Raw genomic sequence first — 13340 nt, 5'->3', positions numbered from 1 at the left:
AAGCCTGGTCTTTTGTACCCATGTATTTTCTGGCTACTGCTAGGGCAGCACCAGCCATAGTGCAAAGCTCTGTATAGGACAGAAATGTACTGGGAGGAAACTAGTGTGTAGACAGAAGACATTGAGGAAATGAGCCATTTTTTTCTAGTTCCATACCCTATGTCTTCAGTACTAAAGAGAAATACAAGTAAACATGGAAACGTGTGTCCTTGACATGCTCAATACGGCACATTTTTTGTCCTTATCTGCAAAAGAAAGGGACAGTTGTATTAGATCTTCCTAACTCACTTCAGGACTGAAATTCAGATGGAAAAGATGCCCTGACCCAGAGAAAGCCAGGATACATTAGCTTATTTACTACATATACAAATGGAAGTCAACCAAAATTCCTATTAGTTTTCATGTGGACAAAGGGCCCCACATTTTATTTCTTGTGTTGGCATTTCCTACTCTAAGAGTTTATTAGTTATGAAAGACCCCCGAAGACTTGGGGTGTCCTTCAATCAGAAGAGACCCTTCCCCAAGGAACAACGAGACCACTTGTGCGGATGCAATCAGCAAGAGGTTTATTCGGGCATGCCTCGGCTCCCAGGTGCACTTAACCACGAGATCCACAAGGTTCGAGTCAAGTGTCTGAGAACCGGTTACACGGGTACCCGGGGCGACAAAGTCTATCGGGAGACTTGCGCGCCGAGTGCTTGAAAGCACCCTCTTTTTATGGACAGCAGAAGCGAGGTTACAGAAGCGAGATGCGTGGTTACAGGGGGATGATTGGTTAATTTCAAATTACGCTCAGGGTGAGGATTGGTCAGGTTAAGCTAGCCAGATGGGGTAGGTGGGGTTGGGGGGAAAGCTGACGTGTCGGTACTTGCCCGGACAAGTCTGTGCGGGTCGTTATGCACCGAAACTGTTTGTTCCCTAATTTTGACAAGTGATTTATTACATCCTGCCCTACCCTGCCATTAGGGTTAGGTTTTACAGGAAGGGACAGGTGGGTCGGCTATTTTCTAGGAATGTCTGGCTTTAAGGCATGTACTAGGGTCAGGCTAGGGTCTGCAGGCGGTGACTCAGAGGCTCGAGGTTTCGTTTCCTGGTTAGCGGCCTGCACTTATCCTGCCCCACCACCCCCTTAGGTATGCAGGGTAAGGGGCAGCAACTTTCTTGGGGTACCTAGTGGGCAAGCACGGGCTGGGGTCTTTCATTCCCCCATTTCCTTTTGCCTGAATGAAATCCTTCATTCACCCGACGTTTCCTCCGTTAATTTAAGCTGATGATATTGTTGGGTTAGTACTAGGGCCTGTACGACCGATAGTCGGTCTTTTACAAATTGTATCAGGCGATTTATAATGCAGGGACCTAAGGTAAGAATTAGCATTAATAGTATTAGTGGTCCCATTAGGGAGGATAACAGGGTAGCGAACCATGGGGACTTGTTCCATGATCCTTTGTACCAGCTGTACTTGTAAGCTCCAATTTTAAGACATACTCATACCATTTGCTACATACTTAAACTTTCTGAGGTTTGTCTTCTTTAAAGACAATTCTTACTTTTCAAATCCTTTCTTATCCAAAGTGGATATCAATTTTTTCCCCAATTCCTTTCCCAAGGCTTTCTTTACTACCTTCTTTACAATCCCTTTTCCAAGGCTTTCTTTACCACCCTCTTTCTTTACAATCCCTGAGCATCTTTGTAGCTGTAGTTTAAAACTGCACAATTTTCCTTTTGCTTGCGGAACCTTTATCTTAGAACAGCCTTAAGGCACCACTGTGATGTAGAAGCTTGCTAGATTTTAAGGCTAAGAGTATTACCTCCATTGATAACACACTCAGGTTATTACCATACCAGAGCCAAACTAGGCTGTGACCATAGAGTGGATTTCCAGTCACTATGCACTGAAGTGCCTAAGACAAGTAAGCCAATGATATCCTTGTCCCCAATATTCACTGTGGGAAGAGAGGGTTTTTGGATATCACCCAAAAGAATGTCCGACAAGATCGTAGATTTAGCAGCAGTCAACCAGGAAGCAGACTGAGGTGATGGAATCTTTAGGCAGGAGTTTCTCCAGGTGGCTGTCAGGCAGTCGTTGAACTTTAACCATTAGGGTATGCAGCAGCAGCAGCAGCAGGATCTCTCAGTGGCTCCAAGGGACTGTCACACCTCATGCTGGGCTGTAAATTCCTACACAGACTGGTTAAGGATACATTGCATAGGCTTGGCAGGCTTTGATCCTGCTGGTTTTTAAGATCTTTAAACAATAGCCCAGGACAATTTACCAAAATCACAACATTTTTACTAACCAGATATTTTTGTAAATAGACACAGAAGGCTCAGAAGGCTTAGTCTTGTAACCATCTCTGACAGATGCAGTCTCCACACCTTGCATATCAACAACTGTTAGCCCTATTTTTTATGCCTTTAAAAGAATTATTTTATCTATTTTGCCTCATTTTTCCAAAACTGACTCTGGACCCTTGATCTTAAAATGGGGGTAGAAGGGCGAAGATCCATCTTCTGTAACTTCTTCAAGCTGACTTCAGGGGCGTTGATCTTACCTAGCCAGGAACCTATAACCTTAGCCTATTTTACAAAGAGGCCATCAGGGTTAGATGTCATTAAGAACAATATTTAACATTTGACAACTGCACAGACCTTTTCTCCGGCTACAGCAGTGTAGCTTGTTTAGCACTCTGGTTTGCAAAAGCATCTTCCTAGATGGCTTAGGAATGTGATCTCAACAATGCCTAAGATGCCTAAGTTACCTTTGCAGGCCTTTAGACAGATATCAATAGAAACACACTCAGGTTTGCAAACTTTTTCCTGAGCAAATGAACTTCATGTAACTAGTGTCAGCCAATCAATTAAAGCTTTTTGGCACATAAAGGGGTTTGAGATTTAAACTATCCCCCACATTTTATAACATTAGCTTTTTACTATCATAGAGGATTGGCAAGTTCCTGTCTCTTACAAGGTAGTCATGAACATTAGGCATGCTTCCAAACTATCTTCCTATGACCTCCCGGCTCTGACCAGTTTTGAAAGGCCACGCACAAATGACACTAGGATCTGACATTTCTGCCATCCAAGCAGTGGCTTACTGCCTCTGGATGCTTCTCCATTGCTTTTGTCCCAGGAGTATCTTCTCCACATTGGGATAAATGCCTCATTGGCATTTCCCTTTAGCTGGTTGCTGGACTCGAACTCAGGGCCTGAGCACTGTCCCTCAGCTTTACAGCTCAAGGCTAGCACTCTGCCACTTTGAGTCCCAGACTCAGGGCTTGAATGCTGTCCCCTAACTCTTCAGTCCAGGGCTAGTACTCTGCCACTATGAGTCTTGAGCTTGGCGCTTGAGTACTGTCCCCTGACTCTTTAGTCCAGGGCTAGTACTCTGCTGGCTGAAGAGAGGTGACAGTCTCACAGGGACCTTTGTCTGCCCAGGCTGGCTTCGAACCAGTTTGCAGATCAATGCGTCTTATGAAAGGCCACTTTACTCCAATTAAAAGCAACAAGGTGGTCAACATAGAAGTAGCTTTTAAGCATGCTCTTACCTGAAACTTATTAAGAGCCAAAGTTACATCTGACAAACTTGTAAGAATCCTCTGTGCTTTGCTCTGGGCTTGCTGGAAACTTAAAAAACCTATAAGAGCAAACTAGAATAGCAATTCTTTTGATAATCTTAATTTTTCCTTTGTGCACATTGAGGCCAATGTCAAGAACAATTTTACATTTAAACTTTATATCCAAAAATCCATTTTTTAATTAATTTTTTTTAAAAGCCTCTTATTAATCACCTTTAATATTTCATACTTTAGTTTTCATTTGCGTTTTGAAAAGATCCCTTGAAATCTTGAGGCCAAGTGTCACTCATTGCCTCTTGGTTGCTTGTTTTAAAGCAGACACACATTAAGATTTTTAAACTCAAATGACAATTTTTCCTTAATGCCAAAAATTACAGTCACCATCATTATACCACGAGGCTAGACTTAACACCTCTATAACTTTTAAAAACATCCTAATTGTAGAACATAATTGAAAGTAAGCCACATTATACAAATAACCTTTTGGCCCTCTTTTTAAGGCCTTTCTAATTTTAATGTTAACACATCCAAGGGGAAGTTTTAGCAATACTAATCAGGTCATCACATCACTTATTTTAACCATCATGTTTTCAGTGTCTGACTGCAGAGAAAAGAGAGAACAAAGATGGGCCGTTCGGCCCCTTCTATGGAATGGGCACACCCAATCTGACTCTTTAGGGTTAGATGAACTGCGTTTGTGCCAGCTTACCCTCTTTCACCCTGCGTGGACTCTTCCCAGGGCCTGTCCCACCATGCATGGCCAGCTGAACTGCACTTCTGCTTGTTCACCCCTTACCCCTAAAGATAGGTCTTCTGTTGGTTTCTTTTCTCCATCTCTTCTCTTGGTTCTCGAATGAAATACAGTTTTAGAACAGGTAACATCTTTGACAGTGTTAAACTAACCTTTACATTTAAATTTTTAATATTTATCTCCAAATTTTAGCCAAGGGAATTAGATCTCAAACTGCCAATGCATTTTTGTTAAGCCAGATAATTTGATTACAGTATAAACAGTCATGCATTTTAAAACATTAGTCTTTTAAAATACCAGGTTTTCTAATTTGCAAGTTAAAGAATCTTTACAAAGCCATTTAAAACAATGTGAAGATTTTTTAAAATCTTTGGTAATGTCCAAACCTCATAACCTTTTGAATTTTAAATTTAAACTCACCCAATTTTTACAGCATGCTGACAATTTTTATCTTTGAACATGTTCACAGACACACACAAAGCACTCACACAGATCTTAAAGCGCGCCAAAATCAAAATCAGTCGTACGTACTTAAAGTTTTTAAACAAAAATTTAAGACAGTATTTCTTTTTAACTAGGTACCTTTGTTGGGCTTTATTTTCCCAGAGCTTGCTTATCTAGCAAGGCAATTCACTAATTAGTCTTTAGAATCCCTTCTGTAGGAGGAGGGCTGGGGGAGGGGGTCACCTAAAACTAAACTGTCCAGATTTTTACATTGTCAGGACTAGTTGAAAAAGTCCAAACCAGGCACACAGCCTTTTACACCCTCCCTGCTAGCAGCCTGCACAAGGAGAAAAATGCAGCCTGAGGCTTGAAGGGAACCAAACTAGCCCAGTCCATGCCTCACAGGGAGGGTGGGCGTAGCAGGTCTGTGACCCACCCAGCTGGAACTTTTATTCCCCCAGAGATGTTTAAATAAATAACAAAAACACAGATAAACACAAAAACCAAGGATCCACATTTAAAACTGGTACCAATTCTAAAACAGAACTAGACAAGAACTGAAGGCTGAGTTGGGGACTAATGAGCCCCAGTTTATCCCTACTGGAACTCTGTGCTGTTCTCACTCAGCAAGCTGAATCCAGAGTCTGCTGATTGAGCCTGCCACACTCACCCAGAACTTCCCTACCCCAGAAAACATAAAACACACACACTAAAGTTAACAATACAACCAAGTGGCCACAGAGACAAAATGGAGTCTCAGTGAATGGGGCAACTTCTCACCACCATTCACTTACCAGGGGACTCAAACCCCCTATTTACCTCCGGAGGATTTTTTTTTTTTTTTTCTTTTTTTTTTTTTTCTCCTGCAGACGTTGACCCAGGGGCCTTCCAAGGCGGAGGAGAATTCCCAGTCATCTGGGGCAAGGGAAAAGAAAAATCCCTAGCGGCCGTCCCCTCAGACTGGCAGGTTCTCCCCCACGCTCAGACCCCCTGAGCCAAGGCCCAAGGCTGAAATCTAACTGGGGCCACTCACAGGTGGTCAGTGGCAATTTCATAATTGACAAACAAGCAAGTTCCTAAAACCTGACAATCTAGGCTCAGGCTGTCCAGTGCTGTAAAGTAAGGCTAAGGGGGGTTGTGACAGTCTGTCCCATGCTTAGATTTTAACAAACACAAAAACAATACTGACAACACTTAGAACATTTAGCTTCGCTGCGCGTTTTTGCTAACAAACTGAAAGCAAAACCTGATGGAGACTTTATTGAGAGTCCGGATCTCTCGTCTCCCCTGATGAACCACGTGTCTGATTAGACCGGATTCCCTGACGGGCCACTTTTTCAGGCCACCCTGACGAGCCAATATTTCAGGCTCCCTGATGGGCCACTTTTTCAGGCCACCCTGACGAGCCAATATTTCAGGCTCCCTGACGGGCCACTTTTTCAGGCCACCCTGACGAGCCAATATTTCAGGCTCCCTGACGAGCCAATATTTCAGGCTCCCTGAAGCCCCCAAGACGTCTCCTGGGGACCGCGGTCGGGAGTACGAGCTCGTCAGCTCCTCCACGGATCCGCCTGATACAGACGAGAACGGCCGAACTCACCAGATTCGCAAGCGCACACACAGATTGACTTAAACAGTACACAGACAACACATAGACAACACATAGACGCTGGCCAGCTTACCTCCCGAAAATGGGTCGGTGGTCCCTGGGTGGGGGTCTCTATCCCGGACGAGCCCCCACATGAAAGACCCCCGAAGACTTGGGGTGTCCTTCAATCAGAAGAGACCCTTCCCCAAGGAACAACGAGACCACTTGTGCGGATGCAATCAGCAAGAGGTTTATTCGGGCATGCCTCGGCTCCCAGGTGCACTTAACCACGAGATCCACAAGGTTCGAGTCAAGTGTCTGAGAACCGGTTACACGGGTACCCGGGGCGACAAAGTCTATCGGGAGACTTGCGCGCCGAGTGCTTGAAAGCACCCTCTTTTTATGGACAGCAGAAGCGAGGTTACAGAAGCGAGATGCGTGGTTACAGGGGGATGATTGGTTAATTTCAAATTACGCTCAGGGTGAGGATTGGTCAGGTTAAGCTAGCCAGATGGGGTAGGTGGGGTTGGGGGGAAAGCTGACGTGTCGGTACTTGCCCGGACAAGTCTGTGCGGGTCGTTATGCACCGAAACTGTTTGTTCCCTAATTTTGACAAGTGATTTATTACATCCTGCCCTACCCTGCCATTAGGGTTAGGTTTTACAGGAAGGGACAGGTGGGTCGGCTATTTTCTAGGAATGTCTGGCTTTAAGGCATGTACTAGGGTCAGGCTAGGGTCTGCAGGCGGTGACTCAGAGGCTCGAGGTTTCGTTTCCTGGTTAGCGGCCTGCACTTATCCTGCCCCACCACCCCCTTAGGTATGCAGGGTAAGGGGCAGCAACTTTCTTGGGGTACCTAGTGGGCAAGCACGGGCTGGGGTCTTTCAGTTACATGCCATTTTTTCCATTGTTTGATTGGATTTTAAGACTAAAACCCACAGAGACTCTCTCCTAAACAGCCAGATTTATACCTTGTATGGTGTAGGGCTAAGTAAAACACTAAATGATTAGAAATGTTTAATGTACTATCAGGGAATCAATTGTTTTATAAAACTACAGGCTTCAGGCCAAACAACACACTCTGTCAAACAAAAATGGCAGTAAGGGAGTGGGAAGAGCTGAGGGGAAAACAGCTGCCCATTTGCAGTAGTAGTTCAGTAGAATGATCATCTCTGACTATTTAATATCTAAGTCTATAATATGTTTCCTAGTTGTTTTAAATGATACCCTTTACCAACATTTGCTCTTGTAAAGGAAAATGGTATGCTCAGGTTGAGAATGGTGGTTTAAAGAAGTATTTATCAGACTAAGCATATTCTGCAATAAATAGAGCCATGGAAACACAGATTGCAGTTGCCATTCATTCTGTCAGAGAACTTGAATGATAGCGCATATACAAAATTCATCTTTCAAAGAAAATGCTATCTAAAAGAATAAGAATAATTACTACCATGCAACTTGTAGACCTCCCTACTGCTGCATTTAAGCATCTGGGAAGAATTCCCTGTGCAATTCTAGGTGTATCCAACAATGGAATTGCTCTTGGAGCTTTGTAGCCGTGTGTCAAAATTCACGATTGGACTGCCTCCTTCTGTTATGGTGTATGTGTGTGTGTGGTGGTGGTGGGGGGGGTCCTTCCATAGGGTGAAATTTTTCCTACACAAAGTTGGCAAGAAACCTCTCATTTCTTGTTTCTGGGAGAGAGGCTGGAGCTGAATTTTCAGTGTTCCTGAACTTTGTGCCAACCTTAAAATATAAAGACTTTAGATAGCCTGGGGTGAAGAAAAAGAATATTAGATGTTTAAAATGTTATTTTGAAAAAAACTTAAAAACTTTTTGATTGTGAACTTGGCCACTGTCTTCCACAAGTAGAAAGGGTGGTTTGAGGTACCAGACAGGGTGCTAAGCTAGGTGCTGAGACTTTCAGTTCTTGTCCATATCCTGCCTCTAGTAGGTTGTCTTTTTTCATTAAATATATGTTTTTTATTATAAAAAATAGTGTACAGAGGGGTTATAGTTACATGAGTAAGGTAATGAGTATATTTCCTATCGAGCATTGTTACCTCTTCCTTTGTTTTTCCCCTACCATCCCTTCCCTCCCCACCTCTGCAACTTCCCCCTCCCCACCAAGTTGTAACGTTCATTTTCAACATAGTGTCCTGTACATGTCATTGTTACAATAGATCAACCTGTATCCTTGTTTCAGCATTTTGTTATTTCCCTTCCCCTCCCCAAATTAGAAAAATGTATATACAAGATGCAGGGCAGCAGAATCAAATACAGTAAAAATGGGGGGTTATAGTGTGGGGGAAGAACATATAAGAGAAACAGAAAAATCACATAGTACATTTTAGATACATTAAAAACAATAGCAAGCAAGAAAAAATAAGTTGTGTCCCTGTTTTGGGGTTCATTTCACTTAACATCATCCTATATGGTCATAGGTACATAGCTTTAGACCTTTTCTGCTTGTCCTAGACATATACTAGTTATTGCAAATAAGGGAAACCATGGGACCTATGTTTCTTTGGGCTTGGCTTACTTCACTTGACACTTCAATTGAAGTTGACTTTCTTCAAGTATAAACTTTTAGGCTGGATGTGGTAGTACCTGCCTATAATCCATACTACTGGGAGTTGGAGGCAGGAGGATCAGGAGCAGCCTGTCAGAGCAAAGACGGAGGCCCTATGTCCAAAACAAAGGACAAACAAAAGGGATGGGGGTGTGGCTCATGTGATAAAGCCCTTCCCTAGCACATGGAGGTCCTGGATTTAACTACCAGTACTAAATAAACCCCAAACAAACAAAGCAACACCAACAGCAAAGCAAAATAGAAACTTAAAACTTTGGAGAAAAGTGAAATCATAAACTGTGCTCCACCCCCACATTTTTCTTAATTTTTCTAAGGTCCCCATGAGGTAGATCTGATTATTGTCCACATTGTCTAGGTGAGAAAATTGAAGCTTAGAGAGATTAACGCATTTGTTCAAAACCTCCTAAAAACGGTGATTTAAAAAGGAAAAAAATTTAATCTACATTAAAATTAATGTAGACTAAAATTCTGTAATTATATCCCCCCTCCCTCTCATCGTAGGTTATTTTCCTTTCAGTAGTTCCAGCTATAAAATTAGATCAGGTAGTCTGATTTCCCAGTTTTCATGGGACTTCATACTGATAAATTCTGTTTAGAAATTGTTCAAAATGTAAAATTTACCATTATCCCACTGCATATTGCTTTACTACAGTTATTTTATCATACCCACTAAAGTTTGATAGAGTTACTCTAGTGGAAAGAAATCTTCTATGGGAAACTTCAAATTTACTTGATGAATTCATTGTTCATTATTCATTTTGTCAAAACCACGTTTTGTTCTAAAAATTAGTAACAATTAATTATAATTATAATTGATACTAAGAAACTAACTCATTTTCTGTCTTTGAATGGATTTAGAATTTCAGTGATTTGGTAGGAGAGAGAAAAACCATGAATGTGTGGTGCTGGGAATGTATAAGAACTTTTTCTTTAATTTTCATATGCATTTAAGACTGCTAGAAAAGAAAACAGAGCTTATTTTAAAAGTGGGGGAGGTTAGGTTAGAATTTCAGGCCCATGACTCACAGTGATCTCAACCAAGTTTTTATTCTTCTGAGTTTCTTTTATATTCTGTAAAGTAGATCATCTGTGTCTCTCCTGGCTTACTGTGCATGCTCAAAAAAAAAAAAAAAGATGGTTCCTTTGCTTGCAAATTCCTTCTGCCACACTTGAGGGACAGGACAGAGTACAAATGTTCTCTCTCCTTATCTGAAGCATTTTCTGGAATCCTACACACCTACCAGAAACCCAGCATGGCACACAGCAAGAGGCCTGTCAGTACAGGTTGTACCCTAAATGCCTTGTGGGGGGTGCTCACCAACTCACTGGAAGACATGAACATTCTCTGTAGTAAGCTAGAGCAAGCACAGATTTTAGGTCTGGTTCAATTTCTCTTAATGATTTCCTTGGCCTGGAGCTGTGAGAAGCTGCTCAGGGAGCTGAGGGAGAGCAGGCTTCTGTAAGTCAGGGCACTGCTGTGCATTCGGGTCAGGAAGGCTTGAGGCCTACTAGATTTGACAGGTGAAAAGCTGTGGCTATTAGTCATGGGTGGGTCCCTTCCAGAAAGGATAATTCACTCTGTCTTCCACAGGGTGTCATTGCTGAACTGCCAAGTGGTTTCTTTTAACTGGATTGTTTTGATTCGTCTTCTTATAAAAGTAAAGGATTTTAAGTTCCTGGCAACAAGAACTACTTTGAGAATCTGACCAAAAACCATAGTCTTGTTCCTGAAAAAAAATGTCCACACACATGTATGAAGCACCCCTCCTGTAGCATCTGCTTGCTGCTGTAAGAGAGTTTAGACACCAACACCAAATGATATTTATGGTGTTCTGATCACAGAGACATAGGAAGTATTGGAGCTGATGGTTGTACTCATTACACTGTACTCATTGATCATCTGCAATGTGTACATATATTAAAATGTCACATTGCATATTATAAAAATATAAAAATATAAACATTCCTGGTATTTAAAACCTTAAAACATGCACAGAGGAAGCTAATATTGAAAGGAAAATAAAGTGAAATATAGAGAGCAGTTGCCAAAAAGATAAACACTAAAATAGTTATCCATGAAAAAAACCATCCACTAGGGGGACTTTCAAGAAAGCTGCTAAACTGAAAGTATTTTTCTCCCTTAGTGCAACTAGTTGTAGTAGATAGGGTGAAAGAGGAGGGACAATAAGAACTTCCTCAGCAAATAATAACCTAATTCTAATTAAATAAAGGTAGCCATTATTTGAAATACTTTAATAATACTCCTTAACATAATATAATCCTTCTTTATTTGTCATGGAAAATTTCTATTTCATTATGTATTCTTTAACTTCTTTCTGGAAGATGGAATTTGGGAACATTTCTGGACCCTCAAGTGACCAGCAAATGGGAAAATAAATAGAATAATTTTTAATGTAATGTTTTTTTCTTGTATCACCAAAACACTCAAGGTTTTAAGATCACGTTTAGAAGAAATAGTAGGCACTGTAGATGGAAAGCCTACTTCAGGTAGGAAAAATGCAATAGTTGATTTGACAACTGTATCAGAAGACCAGATTGAAGTCTGATTGAGAAGGAAATAAGAACTAGGGAGAGCAACATAGAAAATTAAGCACAAATAATGGAAGAAAATACCACATTAAAAAATAAAAGTCACACATAAAATGGTTACAATTTACACTTGGTTAGCAGTGAGCACTTTCTAGTCATGGAAGTTGTATTAAAAATGGTGAGGAAGAGGCAGGAAGGAAAAGAACTGTAACTTTTATAATAAATGCTGAATGGCGCAGGTGCCAGGGGCTCATGCCTGTAATCCTAGCTACTCAAGAGCTGAGAACTGGGGATCACAGTTTCAAGCCAGCCTGGGTAGGAAAGTTCATGAGACTTTTATCTCCCACTAACTACCAAAAGAAGCCAGATATAGAGTCATGTCTCAAGTGGTAGAGTGCTAGCTTTGAGCAAATGAGCTCAGGGACAGCATACACACACTTTATAGAAATATGGAAATAAAATGTAAGAGTGATACTCACTAGACACCATCTTGAAAATGAACTATACAGATTGTGGGTAGGAATTAGAGGGAAAAAATAGGAGAGAGTGAGGGAAGGGGTGACATTTTCCAAAAAAAGAAATATATTTACTTGACTTATATAACTGCAACCCCTCTGCACATCCTTTAAAAGAACAATAAAATTAGAAAAAGATCTGGAAATAATTATTTGGACAAATAACATTGAACACATATACATTGGGCATTCACCTTAGAAAACAGCTTCTTTTTTAAATTTTTATTCTGTTGTAAAGCTGCTATACAGACGGATTACACTTATATGAGTAAGGCAATAAGTACATTACTTGTCGAACTTTGTTACCCCTTTTCTTCCTTGTTGTTGTCCCACTCTCCCTTCCTACCCCTCCTTGTTCCTCCCCCCCCCCACCAGAAATGTAAAGTTCATTTCCAATATACTGTCCTGTGAGTCTGGTTGCAAGGGTCATCCTGTGTCCTTGTTTTAGTGTTTTGTTAGTCCCCTTCCCCTGCCCAGATTAGACAAATGTATATACAAGATGCAGGGTACCAAAATCAAGTGCAGTGACAACAGGGAATATACCATAGGGGGAAGAACATACAAAGGAAAGAACAAAAAAAAATCACATAGTACATTTAAAACAATAACAACAAATACCTCTTGTATTCATATCTTGGGGTTCATTTCACTTAGCATCATCTTATATGGACATATGTACATAGCTTTTCAGTTCATCTAATAAGATTATCCTATATGTATACTAATTACTGTGAATAAAGGAAACCATGGGACCTAAATTTCTTTGGGACTGGCTTACTTCATTTAATATGATTTTTTCCAAGTATTTCCATTTCCTAACAAATGGGGCAGTGTCATTCTTTCTGATGGAAGTATAAAATATATGTGTATGTGTGTGTGTATCCCACATTTTCTTTTTTTTTTAATTGTGAAAAGACTGTACAGAGGCGTTCCCACATTTTCTTCATCCACTCATCTACTGAGGGGCATCTGGGTTGGTTCCATATCTTAGCTTTGGTGAATAATGCTGTGATAAACATAGTTGTGCCTGTTAGCTTTAGTATAGCCTTGTTTTTTTTTTTTTTTTTGAGTAAATGCCAAAAGTGGGACTGCTGGGTAATAGGGGAGCTCTATGTAGTCTTTTGAGGAATCTCTATACTGCTTTCCAAAGTGATTGAACAGGTTTACAGGTTTACAGAAGGGTTCCCTTCTGTCCAGCATCTGTTGTTATTAGATTTCTTGATTCTAGTCATTCTAACTGGGGTGAGATGGAATTTCAATGTTGTTTTGATTTGCATTTCTTTTATGACTAGAGAAGTTGAGCATTTCTTCATGTGTCTATTGG

Source organism: Dipodomys spectabilis, unplaced genomic scaffold (assembly GCF_019054845.1).
Source record: "Dipodomys spectabilis isolate Male_0828 unplaced genomic scaffold, ASM1905484v1 ptg000190l, whole genome shotgun sequence".
Taxonomy (NCBI): Eukaryota; Metazoa; Chordata; class Mammalia; order Rodentia; family Heteromyidae; genus Dipodomys; species Dipodomys spectabilis.
Note: the sequence above shows the minus strand (reverse complement) of the source record.